The 14,420-nt window shown below is 41.3% G+C and overlaps 1 long non-coding RNA gene across 3 annotated transcripts; it reads left to right on the top strand.

Moving 5' to 3' along the window:
* The first annotated feature begins 1,572 nt into the window (after positions 1-1,572).
* On the top strand, positions 1,573-4,502 carry LOC147979833 (uncharacterized). 3 transcript variants are annotated; one of them, XR_015599745.1, is made up of 6 exons: positions 1,573-1,843; positions 1,946-2,041; positions 2,129-2,179; positions 3,433-3,493; positions 3,899-3,964; positions 4,215-4,502. It is a non-coding gene; the product is annotated as an uncharacterized LOC147979833 (long non-coding RNA). The 3 variants fall into 3 exon arrangements; XR_015599744.1 differs by having other exon boundaries at positions 2,129-2,262; XR_015599743.1 differs by having other exon boundaries at positions 2,129-2,262; positions 3,430-3,493.
* Positions 4,503-14,420: the final 9,918 nt, after the last annotated feature.

Below are 14,420 nucleotides of genomic sequence, written 5' to 3'. Positions count from 1 at the left end.
GGCATAAATAGATTTTTTTGTAGTAGGCGTAAATTGAAATAAAAATTAAAATTAAGCAGCATTAGACTATGAATTGTAGGAATATTTTTTTAGTGGTAGGGAAATATTACGAGGTCAAAAATAATAAGGCATGACAAAAATAAGAATGATTTTATACCTTTTTATTATAATATATTACAGGTATTAAAACACACATATACAGTTAAGTCTGCGAACCAGAATTCCCTTGAACCGGAACCAAACCTGGGGGAAGTTTGCAGGCGTCTAGACTCGTGCTAATGTATGCAGTTCCAACAAAACACTCTCCCGCGCGAACCGCTCTAGGAACTGCTCCCGCATATCGATGTCGGCCAGCCACCCCAGAATGGACATGACTCAACGGCCTTGATGTCGGTCGGAACAATCCGCCTGCCCGGGCTAATTAAGTAGGGATCCAACATCGAGCAACCCCATATTTATCTCATCTTCGCTCCTCTCCCCACAACCATAGGCTCCAATCCGATCCTATCCTAGACCGGCAAGATAGGCTAGTCAGGCTCTGTCGGATTGTTCTCGGCGCCGGCGGAAGATCTTCCTTCAGATCATGGCACCGCCGTGTGTGGTCTTTTGTCCCATCGTTCTCCTCTACGTCATCAAAGAAGGAGGTCGTGCTCTCCTTGGATGACCAAGAGTAGCAGCAGTAACCCCTCCTTGCCTACACTGCCACAATGGACGAGGAGTTTTAGTGACAGTTCAAGCTCTCTCCGTGACCACAATTCGCGCCGCCCTCGCCACTACCTTCCCCGCGTCATCACTGATTGTCGCCCTATCAATGCCCGGTCGCTGTGAAGCTGGATCCATACCTGGAGCTCACGAACGCACACGGGCACCTTGTGCCGTAGCTCAGACGCGACCGTGGGAGAATGTTGCCGCAATGCTCTAACGACGGCCGAGTTTCATGACGTGGCGCAATGCACATCACCGTTTCGTGTTTGCATTGTTAGACGTTGTGTCAGACTGGGTCCTTGCAAATGCCGCACTGGTGGAGGCCTATACCATCTACCAGTTGAAGACCATCGTGAAGATGTCCGCGCGGCACCGATGCCACCCCGACGACTAACTAGTCATGATCATCTTGGGCTAGTGGCTGCGCGCCGCTGCCCTCATCGCCAACAAGGGCAAGGGAAGGGCGGTGGGACGGGGTGGTGTCCGCGGTTGACGGTGCCCTGCATGCAACGACGAAGGAAGTTGAGCAAAAATGCCGCGAGCGGCAGGTCACGTCCTATTAGGCCCGGTTTGAGCAACAAAAATCAATATTTCTTCACCCATCTTGCATTGAGTTTTTACAAACATAGAAGAAGCACATTGTGTTTGGCACAAATATATGTACATGTGCGTGTCAAGGGCCAGATCTGATAATAGCAAAATTTATAAATTGTTTCGCTTGAAAATTTTACTACTTGTATTCTTTTCTGATTTGGCATCAAAATTTTCCTTTCCCTCCATTCTCTCCCACAATAGCGACTAATTTTGGTCAATAGAAAATATAAGTACGCGTTCTTATTACCATGGCCCCACCTGCCATACGAATCAAGAACACAGACCAAAATCAGGCATCGCGATGAGGTAACTGCGCCATCAAAATCGGAAACCTCCCCCTCCCCCTCCCCCATATCAACATGGTCCCCTTCCTCGTCTCGTAGGATCCCTACCTTGAGGAGATCGATCATGGCCTTCCCTCCCTCCCGAACCTCGTAGCTCACCCCGCCGATTCATTGAGGTCAAGGGCACAAGAGGCGTGTCTTGTTCACCAACTGGGACGGAAAGCAGATCAGTCCCCACCCCTGATTCATAGACACACAAGGTAAATACTAGTACGACTTGAGGATTTTTCCTCCTCCCCGCTTGGTTCAGATCTATCCCTTCTATGCTTTCTAATTACTCTTCTCTTGTGTGAATTTGATAGTGCACACCAAGTGTTTGATAGTTGTCCTCTGTTAATGGTTTAGAATTTTGGGAGCCTTCAGATAGAGGGGGTTGTTTCTGATTCTTCTTCTATAAGGTTACACCTTCCCTACTTGATTGATATTAGCCTTTTAGGTTTTATTCATTATAGTGCCCTGACGCCTGTTTGTTTTGGTGTTCATAGGTTTACTGAACATAAGAGGTGGCTTAAATCTAGTAACTGTTAAGGTTTCAGGTGTGGACGCATCCAATATTTCAATGTAGTTCTGCACCATTACTACATTGGTGACTTCAATCTCTTCATAGACTTTCTTTATGGTACTCCAATTCGGACTATCCTATTCTAGTTGGGTAGTACAGTTGGGTTAGTTCTTGCCTAACATTTTGTGGTTGAACACCTAGCACAGTTTCTTTCTTTCTTTGTGTGTGTGCAGACGTTTGTGACCTTGTTATTTTCTTATTGCTATCATAGTATATTTTGGCTGGGGTGTCATTTGTAGAAAATGAACGATGGAGTGACTAGAAGAAGTGTTATCTTGGTTGTACCTATGGACAAATTGCAGTAAGTATCTTGTCGACTAGTGGGGCCCTAATAAAATGTTAATTTTATAATGAATATCAGAACATGATCTATAGCAGCACAACTACAAGTCCAGTCTACAAAACCACACACTTGTTCTGAAAATAAATGTTAGTGAGCAACCATGTGCACGATAGTGAAAACACATGTATACTCTACAACACACTCAGCCTTGGCCCATGGGATCTCCTCACAGTTCCAACTTGAAAATAACATCTCATCAGCCTAGCTATAATGCTTGTGCATGAACGAAACCTCCTTAACACCAAAGGGAATGAACTTGGGCGTCCTTGAGCTTATGATCCTCTTACTATCCATGGATAGTGTTATACCTGAACATGTGTTCCCCCCTGCAAACACCAAGTTAAGAATCATACCACGCAAGTACAAGTTCATCTTCCCTAAGCAATTGAAATAGATTAACAGTTAAACTACTAGTATTGAAAGATAACTGCATTTTATTCATAGTAATGTTCCCAGCATAGAAAAAAACTAAAAAGCATGGGGTCATCGAAAGAGCTGCTATATGGAGTTTCATTTTGTTACTTGTTGTTTTTCTTATACACCCGATGAACAAAATAATGGACCCCTTGCAAATTTACATTTCAGAGTAACGGTTTCATGTCTTAGTTCATCATTTTCACTATGAAATAGGAATAGCTTGATGTTTTCCTAGTACCTACTCAGTATTGAATGAGTTGTTGATTTGATAAGGAATAAATGTGGTCAGACTTATTTTTGTTGATTGTAGGGGAAGAAATTACTTCAAAATATGATTGTTTGAGATGAAATCTGAATTAATCATCTTCACATCTGTGGGGATGACTGTCATAAGGTCGAGTAGGGCCACAGAATATTGTCTTTTACATAATTTATTTAAACTTTTGGTCATTGTCATGTTGCAGCAGATATGTAATGGACAAGAATTTCAGTGCATGACGAAGGGAAATATATTCTACTGCACATAAGGTATATTTCCATTACCATATACAATATGTTCAAAATATGTTTCTCCAATGGTTATGTATATACTGGTCGTCTTGCTATCAGAATGTTGTTAAAAACAAGAATGTTAGTGCATGTTAGGAGAAAAAACTTCTGTTGCAAACAAGCGGTATCCTTTCATGATCACATAATTTTTTTGTTTAGACTAGAATGGCTTGTTTTAGTTGTTTATTACTTCTTGTTTGCTATCAGTCTGTTGTCCAGACCACAAAAACAACATAAGGTGCTAATGCATGCTGTAAGAGTGCTCGAAGTGGTTCCCTGAGTTGGATGGATGCCAATAAACTATCTGTTGTGGTCAAATTCATTTCATATGTTCCCTGTTTTGTTTCTGTCTTCTCATATGGCAACTTTTATTTTTTCTAACAGGCAGTAACTAAAGTATTCTTGAAGAGCCCGAAAAATCATAACAAGGGTGTAGCTCTAGATACAATGGTAAGTTCTGATCCTAAATTTAAACTTGATGGTCCTGAAATTAGAAATGAATTCTGGGTAGTGCATGTCGATATGGCACTAGTGCAAACTGAAAATTTGGTATGAAGTCACAAAAACTGCAATACTGCATAAAAAGAAAAGATTGCATGGCCTTCAACCTTTGTACATGACTAATATTTTCCTATATTACTACTTGCATCATGTCAAGGTATTGTGTGTTAATAGTTCATTTTTGTTTTCTTGGTTGTAGATTCAAAAGATAAATGGATGACTATATGGGAGCGTGGCGATTATACTGCAACGATGATGTCAATGATCCGTTTCATGATGATTATGATGACATATGCATTTAGTTTTAGTTATGTTGTAGGGATGACATTCCTGTCGAATGTTGTTCCTCAGTTAAGATCGATATTTTTAGTTTAAGTTTTGTTGTCAAGAATATTGTTAGATTATGCATCACATTTGGATGATGTTCCTCCTGTAATATCCACTATTGTAATCCAACAGTTTTGATCTGATATATTATGATTTCTTCCTCTCGTGAGTATATTGTCTTGTTTTTCTTTCACTTGAAATATATAATTATCGCCTTTACATGGAGCATTAATTTAATTGCTAGCAATATATATATAATATTATTATTCACACTATATATGTACCAACACTTAAACGTTGGAAATTCTCCATTGCCAAGCAATGGGATTTTGATTCATGTACATCAAGCACCAACATATAAAGCTGTTGTAAAAGTCCGTTTTATCTGTTGTTCTCTTGCAATAGACCCTTTTACCAACGATAGTATAAGCGTTGCATTATGCGCTAACAACACTGGATAAGACTACGCATCCCAAACCATTGGTAAGGACCCTAGCAACGCATATATGGACATGTAGATACGGAAAAAGGCATTGCTATAGTGGGGGTCCTGTTGTAGTGTGGGTCCGGTTTAATCCCGATTAAAGTCCACTAGTGGTATGATAGTTCAAAAGAGTTTTTGTTTTTTTTGAGGAAAATGAACTAGGGAGGTAGCAAAAACTAACTAGATGGGACTGGCGGATTTCGTTTATTTGCCACTTACATCCCTAGTTTCATCTTACCATTTTAATTTCTTTTCGGCTGATGCTGCTTCGAACCATTTAAGTATAGTTTTCCATGCTCGGCAATAATTCGGCTGTCGTTTACCATGTAAGCTTACTGCCTGGATCATACGATAACTATCTCTTACTGATGTCCAGTGGAAACCTTTCAGGATGCCGTTCACACTAGGACACAATGTACAACCCCAGAATCTATTTGTGGAAGCAGTGCGCCATCCATGTTACCAGATGGTAGCAGTTTAGAGGCAACCCCGCCAGAGAGCAGTCTGAGCACAGATATTATAGTGCTTGAGGCTCTACTAGAGGCAGAAAGAGATGGTGTGGCTGCCATGAATGAGGTAATATTTATCTTGAGGCTGGAAATTACGGAATTAGTGGCACGCATTATGGAAGCAACCCAAGAATTGGAGGAAGTAAGAATGTTTCATTTGAAGACAGAGGAGGTCCTGCTGTTCTGCTATCTGAAGCCCAAGATAATCCTGGTTCTTCTTTAGATACTAGTTGAAATTTTCATTAGATTATTGTACTTGCATGTTGTGTCATGTCTCTGAATGGATTATGTTGCAAGACCCCCTATGTTGTCCATGTGTTGTAATGATCCGAATTTTTTAGGCGAGGTAATCCTCAGTACTTGTATGATTGACATAAGGTGAACTATTTGTCGTGTGAGCATATTGTATTGGATGAAATAACTGTTTGACTCGGAGTGTATCCAACCTACTGAATTCGAAGATCATGACATTTCTAAATCATAATCATATATAAAGGTGGAATAAATCTTTGTTCTGGTTTTAAAGAAATAATAACAAAACGTATAATTATCTGTGGATATTCGTAATCGAATACAAATTGGATTTGAATTTAGTTTGCCAGGTCCCAGGGCAAACATGAATGCTAATTCTCCCAAGTTTTGAACGAAGCGGCTAAACACCCACTATAATTTGTGGGCTTCTTGCAGCAAGTGTTTGCGAGATGGAAATTACTATCTACCCCTGACACTTGACATCCTTATCGACAGGATTTACACTGTTGTCGATAGAGGTAGACTAGTAACTTCAATCAGACATGACACGACAGCCTCTGAGCCCATTCAGACATGGTGGGCACCAAACATGGGCGGCAAAACACATTTGATTCAAGCTCATCCGAATGACATGTGTCTCTTCCTCCATTTCCCCATTCATACATGGTGGGTGGCAAAACAAACTCTCCTCGTCCGAAATCAATGTAGGCTTATATTTTAAATAGGGGCAGATGTGTAACTTCCATCAGACGTGACACAACCGCCCTACCTGTCAGCCTTGTTCATACACCGTGGGCGCCAACCGTGGGCGCCAAAACACCCTCTCCTCGCCCGAAATAGTTACCGGCAAATATTTGGGAGATGCGAGATTACCGTCCTATACCCAACCGACGCGATGTCCGAAATTTTAAACGGGGGATAAGTTCGTAACTTTCCCCCATTTCAGAGAAGCGCGTCCCAAAGTTTGAGATCCCCCTCCCCTCCATTTCCCCATTCATACACCGTTGGCGACATGACAACCTCCGCACTGCGGCCAGCCTCCTCTGTCCGCCACCCCATCCTCCACCTTGCCGGAGCCGCTACCCCTACCCCGTCGTCCACTGCAAGAGATGGACGTCTCTCATCCATGGCGCTGGACCAGATCCTTTCATCGCCTCCTCTCGCTTCATCGGCGCCGTCGTCCACCTTGCCGTTGCCGCTCCTACGACCGCCTCGTCCACGGCAACAGGATATATCCCCCGACCCGGCCGTCTGCCATCTAAAGTCTTCTTCCCCGCCGCTGACACCCGTCGCACCCGCAGCACCGTCAACGTATCAGCATAGGCCTACACGGCGTCGCAAGAGAGGTGGTACTCTTCCATATGTGCTTAAGTTATTGATCTCACCCGGAAAACAGATCGTAATTTGTTTACTGTACTTTTCTTGTCCGTACCAAATCATAGTGGCTAGTTGAAAGCAAACATTGGTTGCGAAGTAGCTTTGTCTGGTTTGCACCTTCAGATCCGCCATGGCACGGGCACTATACTCGTAAAGCTTATGGTTTCCCCCCTTTATATTCACTACCATCATCGTAGGTGCTTCGTGTCGTGCTAGCACTGCTCCTCAAGACCTCAACCCAAAGCTTAAGTGTTGAAATACGAATCTGATATGATGCTCATATCACTAAAACAGAGAACGTTTAATTGGTCACATAATGTTCCTATATTCGTTTCGAAAAGCATGTGCGCCACCCACTGGTCCAGCTAGTTCCACTTTCCTAATTTTTCTCTTGATGCTTAGGGTTTTCCCCTTTTATCTACTCTACTATGATCTGCGTAGGTGCTTTCTGTCGTACTAGCATTACTCCACCCTTCAAGCTAAACAACACAACACTCAGAATTTGAAAGCTTAGTTGTTCAAATATGATTGTGATATGGTACTGATATTAGTTAACCGACACATTTATTTGGTTAGCTAAAGGTCCCACTTGAGTTTCCAAATGCATGTCGCGACATATAGAGAGACAACATAATTGCATTTCTTTGTCACTTGTTGACCGTACTTTCTTGTCCATACCAAACCTTAGTTGTTATTTCAAAGCAAACATCGGTTGCTAACTACCCTTTGCGTGGTTTGCAGCTTCAGATCTGCCATCCCACTGCCACGGTCAACACTGTACTCATCATGCTTATGTTTTCCCCATTTTATGATGACCACAATCAGCCTACGTGGTTCGTGTCGTAATAGCACTGCTCCACCCATCGAGCTAAACAAGCTTAGTTGTACAAATTCATATCTGATATTATTGCTGATATTAGTAAAACTAAGAGATGTTTAATTGGTTAGCTAAATGTTCCTCTTTTAGTTTCGAAATGCATGTGAGCCACATATGGAGAGACCGGAAAGAATAGTATTTCTCTGTGCGCTCTGGTTCATCATGGGTGGCCAACCGACATTGTATTAAAAGACTTGTAATATTCAATCTGCTTGCTCTTCTGCTCTTCTTTAAGATGATATTCTTCTCTTGCGGTCGACTGGTCAGGTCGAGTTGTTCTCCCTTAGTATATTTTGAATCTGTCAGGTCAGGTCGACTTGTTCTTCTTTACTATATGTTGAAGCTATCATCTGCAAAGTGTCATCACTTCTGGAGCTCTCATATTTTGAGTAGTAGGCCACATTATATTAATGCACACAACAAATTACAGCATGCATGGCATCTTTTAAAAGAATTGCAGAGATAGCACAAAGGGGTTTACAGGGAGGCAGTATTGGATTAAAATCACTTCTGCATTACAAAGAAAATCTCACTTGTTTTTATGTTTTCATGCATGTCAGATATTGAACATTATCAAAATGAATACGAGAATGGGCGCACGAGAGGAATATTGCGGAATGATCCACTACCTAACAAACTTGGCATGGTGGAGGATGGCCTATCTTATTCATCCATCAAGGTGCTTGCTCTAACTTTGCAAAGTTGTATTGGTCGCACATATTTTGCTTCTGAACTCTTGCATTACTTCTACTTTGTTACACCATCTGCTTAGTTTAAGCATCATATATGAGTATATGCCATACATATCCATTTTCTGTACCTATTCCATGTGTCGTCACACTATGTTTTTCTAGTCAAATGTTGTTCTTTCGTAATAGGTGTCCAAGAGGAAGAGGGTGAGTGCAGGTCATCAAGGAGTACAAACTAGGTATTTGGAAAAGGTAGTGATACCTGTTAAATCAGATAGATCAGCAGCCACAGAAAACACAGGCCCAACTATACCACACTTTACCCCTACTCCAGTGGCCAAACCTCTATTAGAACTGCTGGGAGCCCAGCGTCAGGTACTGCTGATGATATCAATTCAAAATTTGAACTCCTAAATTTCTGCTTGTGCCTTACCTTCTGTCTTGTAGGAAAACTAATTTCAGATGAATCTCCTTTCTCAAAGGAACATACGATCTCAAAACAATAATGGGCTCTGCATTGCTCTTGTCAGTACCTCTCTCCCTTTTGCCTTGTAACGCTGTACTTAATTAATTGCTATTTGAATATGTATCATCAGTCTGCACCTGAGCTTCATTATCCTCTATTTCTTCCAATATTATTTGATCTATATTTACTCTTTGAAAAATGTAGAATAATGGCAACACTTATAAAGAATTTTCTTTGGGGAATTTATTGAATTATCCTTCCATCAACATGGAGAAGGGCTTTGTCCAGCCCGTGTTAACATGTAATGGAAGTTCATCCTTCTCAAGCCTTCAAACTTTGTTCTAGTATAGATTTGGATAGGCATCATTTCCTCCACTATTGTTTGCTTTGTTGTTTACATCTGATTGGATGTTTGCAACAACTACCAGTTTCAAATTGTAGTTGTAAAAACATGTTCCTTATGTAGAACAGATCCATTTATTTGCTTATATAATTGTGAAACCTGTTACGTGTCTCCTTGTTTCTCTTTCAGACTCATATCTCTTATGCCAGGCAGAACTTTAGGGAAGATAGTGAGCCAAACCATCTTGAGGACAGCGAGATGACCCCACGGTCCTGTCTTGATGAAGACAGTGAGTTGAAGCTACTCACCAGCAGGTGTGAGACAACCTCTGTGCAGTCGCTGCCTCAATCATTTCGACTTCTTCAGTCTCAACTTAAAGCGGAAAGGCTTGCTTCAGCTCAGCTCCGACTTGAAGTCAAAGATGCAATGAAGATGTCAGAGGACTGCCATGTGCACCATCATGCCTTAAATCTAGTGTTGATGCATCTATCGTTGACACAACTGAGGTCTACTCAGCTTCTTCAGCTATTTGGGGGGGGGGGGGGGGCGACCTGGCCAGGCCTAGTGCCTTCTGAAGTGCTCTCAGTTTTGTATATTCTTTTGTCAGCGCGTTTATTTGCACTAGTGGCGAACTTTGATGCCCAGTGGATGTAATATGTGTGATAGCCATGATAGCCTAGCGTAAGTTGCTTGCTTATTTATTTCCTTGTTGTCTTGTTTATTTGTTTGCTTCTAGTCATTGCAGTTCTTTTTCTGCGGTTTGCTAGTGGCTACAATAACCTATTTTTTAAAACTAGGCCACAATAACCATGGGCTAATATTTACTGTAGTGACACTGGGCCTCCTACGGGCCGTAGAAACAGTGGGCCTTCTACGGGCCGTAGAAACAATGGGCCTTCTATGGGCCGTATCATCAATGGGCCTTATACGGGCAGTATGATCGATGGCCAAACATGGGCCAATAATAGGCCGCATTATGGCCGTAAACAGGGTAGAGTTGGAATCGTCCGTTCATGGGCCGACCATAACGGGCCATTGTTAATAGGCCATATTTTGATGACGCTATGAAAACGGCCCAACAAATTAACGGACCACAAATGGGCCGACTGTAACCACGGGTTGAATTTGGCCCACAAGCAGAAAATGACAGTAACGGGCCGTAAGTAAACGAATGCTGGAAATGAGCCCATGAATAAATGGGCTCTGAGAAGGCCGAAAGATAACATGGGCTGGAAACAGCCCAACGGAATAACGGTCCTTTAATGGGTATAAAGTGATACACTATTCATTACGGGCCAGTTTCACCATGGGCCGTTAATGGGTGTAAAGTGATACACTGTTCATTACGGGCCAGTTTCACCATAGGCCGTTAATAGGCCAAGAGTTACATAGGGCCTCATATGGGCCGAAAGACGTCATGGGCCATACATGGGCCAGAAGTGAAAATAGGCTGGAATCATAGTGGGTGGCCCAGATGATGCTACTGGGCCTAATTCGGATAGGGCGTAACGGGCCTTGGCTTAGCGGGCTATAAATGGGCTATATGCGAACAGGCCGTTTAACAGGCTTTACATGTGCTGGCCCGCCACCTTTTGACCAAGTCAAACGGGCCGGCCTTTTCACAGGAATGGGCCTCTGTTGGGCCGTGCCACGTGTCAACGTATCATAGGCGCCTATCTGACCCACTGACGAGCTGACACATGTTTCATCCGGCCAATAAGAATTTTACAGGTGGAAATTTCCCATTGGTCGGGGCTGTTAACGGGTTACCGGATCCAAAACCCAACCCGATAGCTTAACGGCGTTCCATTATGGTGGATACCACGTGTCGGTCACCCTTGACGAAAGCACTTCTGTGACGCGCGATTTATCGTCATGGAAGTGGACACTTCCGTGATGATAATTTTGGTAATGTCATGGAACACTTCTACGACAGCACAGGTATGACTATCTTGATTCGGTCATAAATTTGTCATGGATGTACATGCATGACAAAAAACGCGACCTACTGTGACAAACACGTATCATCACGGAAGTGTATTTTTTTGTAGTGATATAGCCACCCTATTCACTAATGATGAGAGATCTCGCTACTTTTATATCCTCAAAATATTTCCGTTCTCATTAAAGGGTGATGCTAAGATATGGTTTAATTCTCTTGATCCTGGTTGTGTGCGTAGCCCCCAGGATATGATTTATTACTTCTCTGCTAAATATTTCCTGCTCATAAGAAACAAGCTGCTTTAAAGGAAATATACAACTTTGTGCAAATCAAAGAAGAGAGTCTCCCACAAGCTTAGGGAGGCTTCTCAAGTTACTTAATGCTTTGCCTGATCATCCTCTTAAGAAAAATGAAATACTTGATATCTTTTATAATGGACTAACCGATGCTTCCAGAGATTACCTGGATAGTTGTGCTAGTGTCTTTTCTGGGAAAGAACACCAGATGAAGCTGAAATCTTATTGAACAATATGTTGACAAATGAAAATAATTGGGCACCTCTTGAGCCAGCTCCTACTCCAATTAATGAGCCTATTCCTAAACCAACTCCGAAGAAGAGAGGTGTTCTATTTCTTAGTCCCGAAGATATGCAAGAGGCAAAGAAATCTATGAAAGAAAAAGGTATTAAAGGTGAAGATGTTAAGAATTTACCTCCTATTGAAGAAATACATGGTCTTAATTTACCTCCTGTCGAAGAAACATATGATGTTGATCCATTATTTATTGAAGAACCTCCTGATCCCGATAACCCGACACAGCTAGTAAAGGTAAATTCTCTCTATAGATATGATAAAGCTGAAATCCCTCCTACTAAAATTGCTAGTCAGTGCTTGGATGAGTTTGATAGATTTATGGCTAAGCAAGAAGACATCAATGGTTATTTTGGTAGACAATTAAAACAAGATGCTGATATGATTAAATACTTGGGTGATTATATGGCTAATATTAGGGGTGAACTTAAACTTGTTAGCAAACATGCTTCTATGGTTACACACTCAAGTAGAACAAGTACTTAAGGCTCAAAAAGAATTGCCCAATGAAATGAATAGTAAGAAAAATGATTATGTTGTTAAAGTGGCTACTAGAACTGGTAGAATGACTCAGGAACCTTTGTATCCTGAAGGCCACCCTAAGAGAATTGAGCAAGATTCTCAGAGAAATAAAATTGATGCACCTAGTTCTTCTAAAAAGAAGAAAAAGAAAAATGATAGGACTGCGCAAACTTCTAGTGAACCTATTGCTGAACCACCTGATAATCCAAATGATATTTCTATTTCTGATGCTGAAACACAATCTGGCAATGAACATGAATCTAGTAAAAATGCCAATGAGGATGTTCATAACGATGCTCAACCTAGTAATGATAATGATGTAGAAATTGAACCTGCTGTTGATCTTGATAACCCACAATCAAAGAATCAACGTTATGATAAGAGAGACTTTGTTGCTAGAAAACATGGTAAAGAAAGAGAACCTTGGGTTCAGAAACCCATGCCTTTTCCTCCCAAACCATCCAAGAAAAAGGATGATGAGGATTTTGAGCGCTTTGCTGAAATGATTAGACCTATCTTTTTGCGTATGCGATTGACTGATATGCTCAAAATGAATCCTTATGCTAAGTACATGAAAGATATTGTTACAAATAAAAGAAAGAGACCGGAAGCTGAAATTTCCACCATGCTTGCTAATTATACTTTTAAAGGTGGAATACCAAAGAAACTTGGAGATCCCGGAGTACCTACTATACCATGCTCCATTAAAAGAAACTATGTTAAAACTGCTTTATGTGATCTTGGAGCCGATGTTAGTGTTATGCCTCTCTGTTTATATCGTAGTCTTGACTTGAATAAGTTGACACCTACCGAAATATCTTTGCAAATGGCTGATAAATCAAGTGCTATACCTGTCAGTATTTGTGAGGATGTACCTGTTGTAGTTGCAAACGTTACTATTTTAACGGACTTTGTTATTCTTGATATTCCCGAGGACGATAGTATGTCTATTATTCTTCGAAGACCCTTTTTAAATACTGCAGGGGCTGTTATTGATTGCACTAAGGGCAATGTCACTTTTCATGTTAATGGTAATGAGCATACAGTACACTTTCCAAGGAAACAACCTCCAGTTCATAGTATCAATTCTATCGGAAAAATTCCATCGATTATATTTGGAGGTTTTGAATTTCCTCTTCCTACTGTCAAGAAGAAATATGATATACTTATTATTGGGGATGTGCATATCCCAGTCGAGGTAACCTAGTGTTATTCAAAATTTCTCCGGTTTCATGTTAAGTGGAATGAGTTTGTTAACAAGACTTGATCAACCTTGTTAGTGGATTCCTTTTGATGAGCATGAGATGGATGAAACTAGAGGCACAACCTTCTGTACCCTCTCTATACTTTCTATTATTTAGTTGAAATAAAGTAAAAATAGTATTTTTCTATCTGTTTCCTGATTTATCCATGCAATATAAAAATATCCCAAAAATAGAAGTCCTCAGAATGACATGCCATTTTAATATGATTTTTTCGGGAATATTTAAGGATTTATGGTGCAAAAATTACCGCGGGGGGAGCTGCCACCTGGTCACGAGGGTGGAGGGCGCGCCCTACCCCCCTGGGCGTGCCCCCCTGCCTCGTGGGCCCACGGTGGTCCTCCTCCACTTATTCCTGCACCCATCCACTTCATCTTCCTCCCACAAACACAAAAAACCAGCTCAAGCACGAATTCTAGCTCTCTTTGCTGCCATTTTCGATCTCCTTGCTGAAAGCACCTCTCACAAAACTGCTTGGGGAGATTGTTCTTTGGTATGTGACTCCTCCATTGGTCCAATTAGTTTTTGTTCTAGTGCTTTATTCATTGCAAATTTGTGTTGCTTAGGTGACCCTGTTCTTGAGCTTGCATGTCAAATTTATATGTTCAAAAGTAGTTTTGATGCATGATATAGGTCCTAGGCACTTGTAGGAGTAGTTGCTATCAATATTATTGAGTTTGGTTTACTTTTATTTTGAAGTTACTAAAAATTTTCAGAATTTTTCAAAGGAAGAAAATGTTTAGGAAAATGTTCCAAGGTGGTCGT

Source organism: Triticum urartu, chromosome 3A (genome assembly GCF_056163025.1).
Source record: "Triticum urartu cultivar PI428250 chromosome 3A, HENAU_Tu73, whole genome shotgun sequence".
Taxonomy (NCBI): Eukaryota; Viridiplantae; Streptophyta; class Magnoliopsida; order Poales; family Poaceae; genus Triticum; species Triticum urartu.
This window is presented reverse-complemented; position numbering and strand designations above follow the sequence as displayed.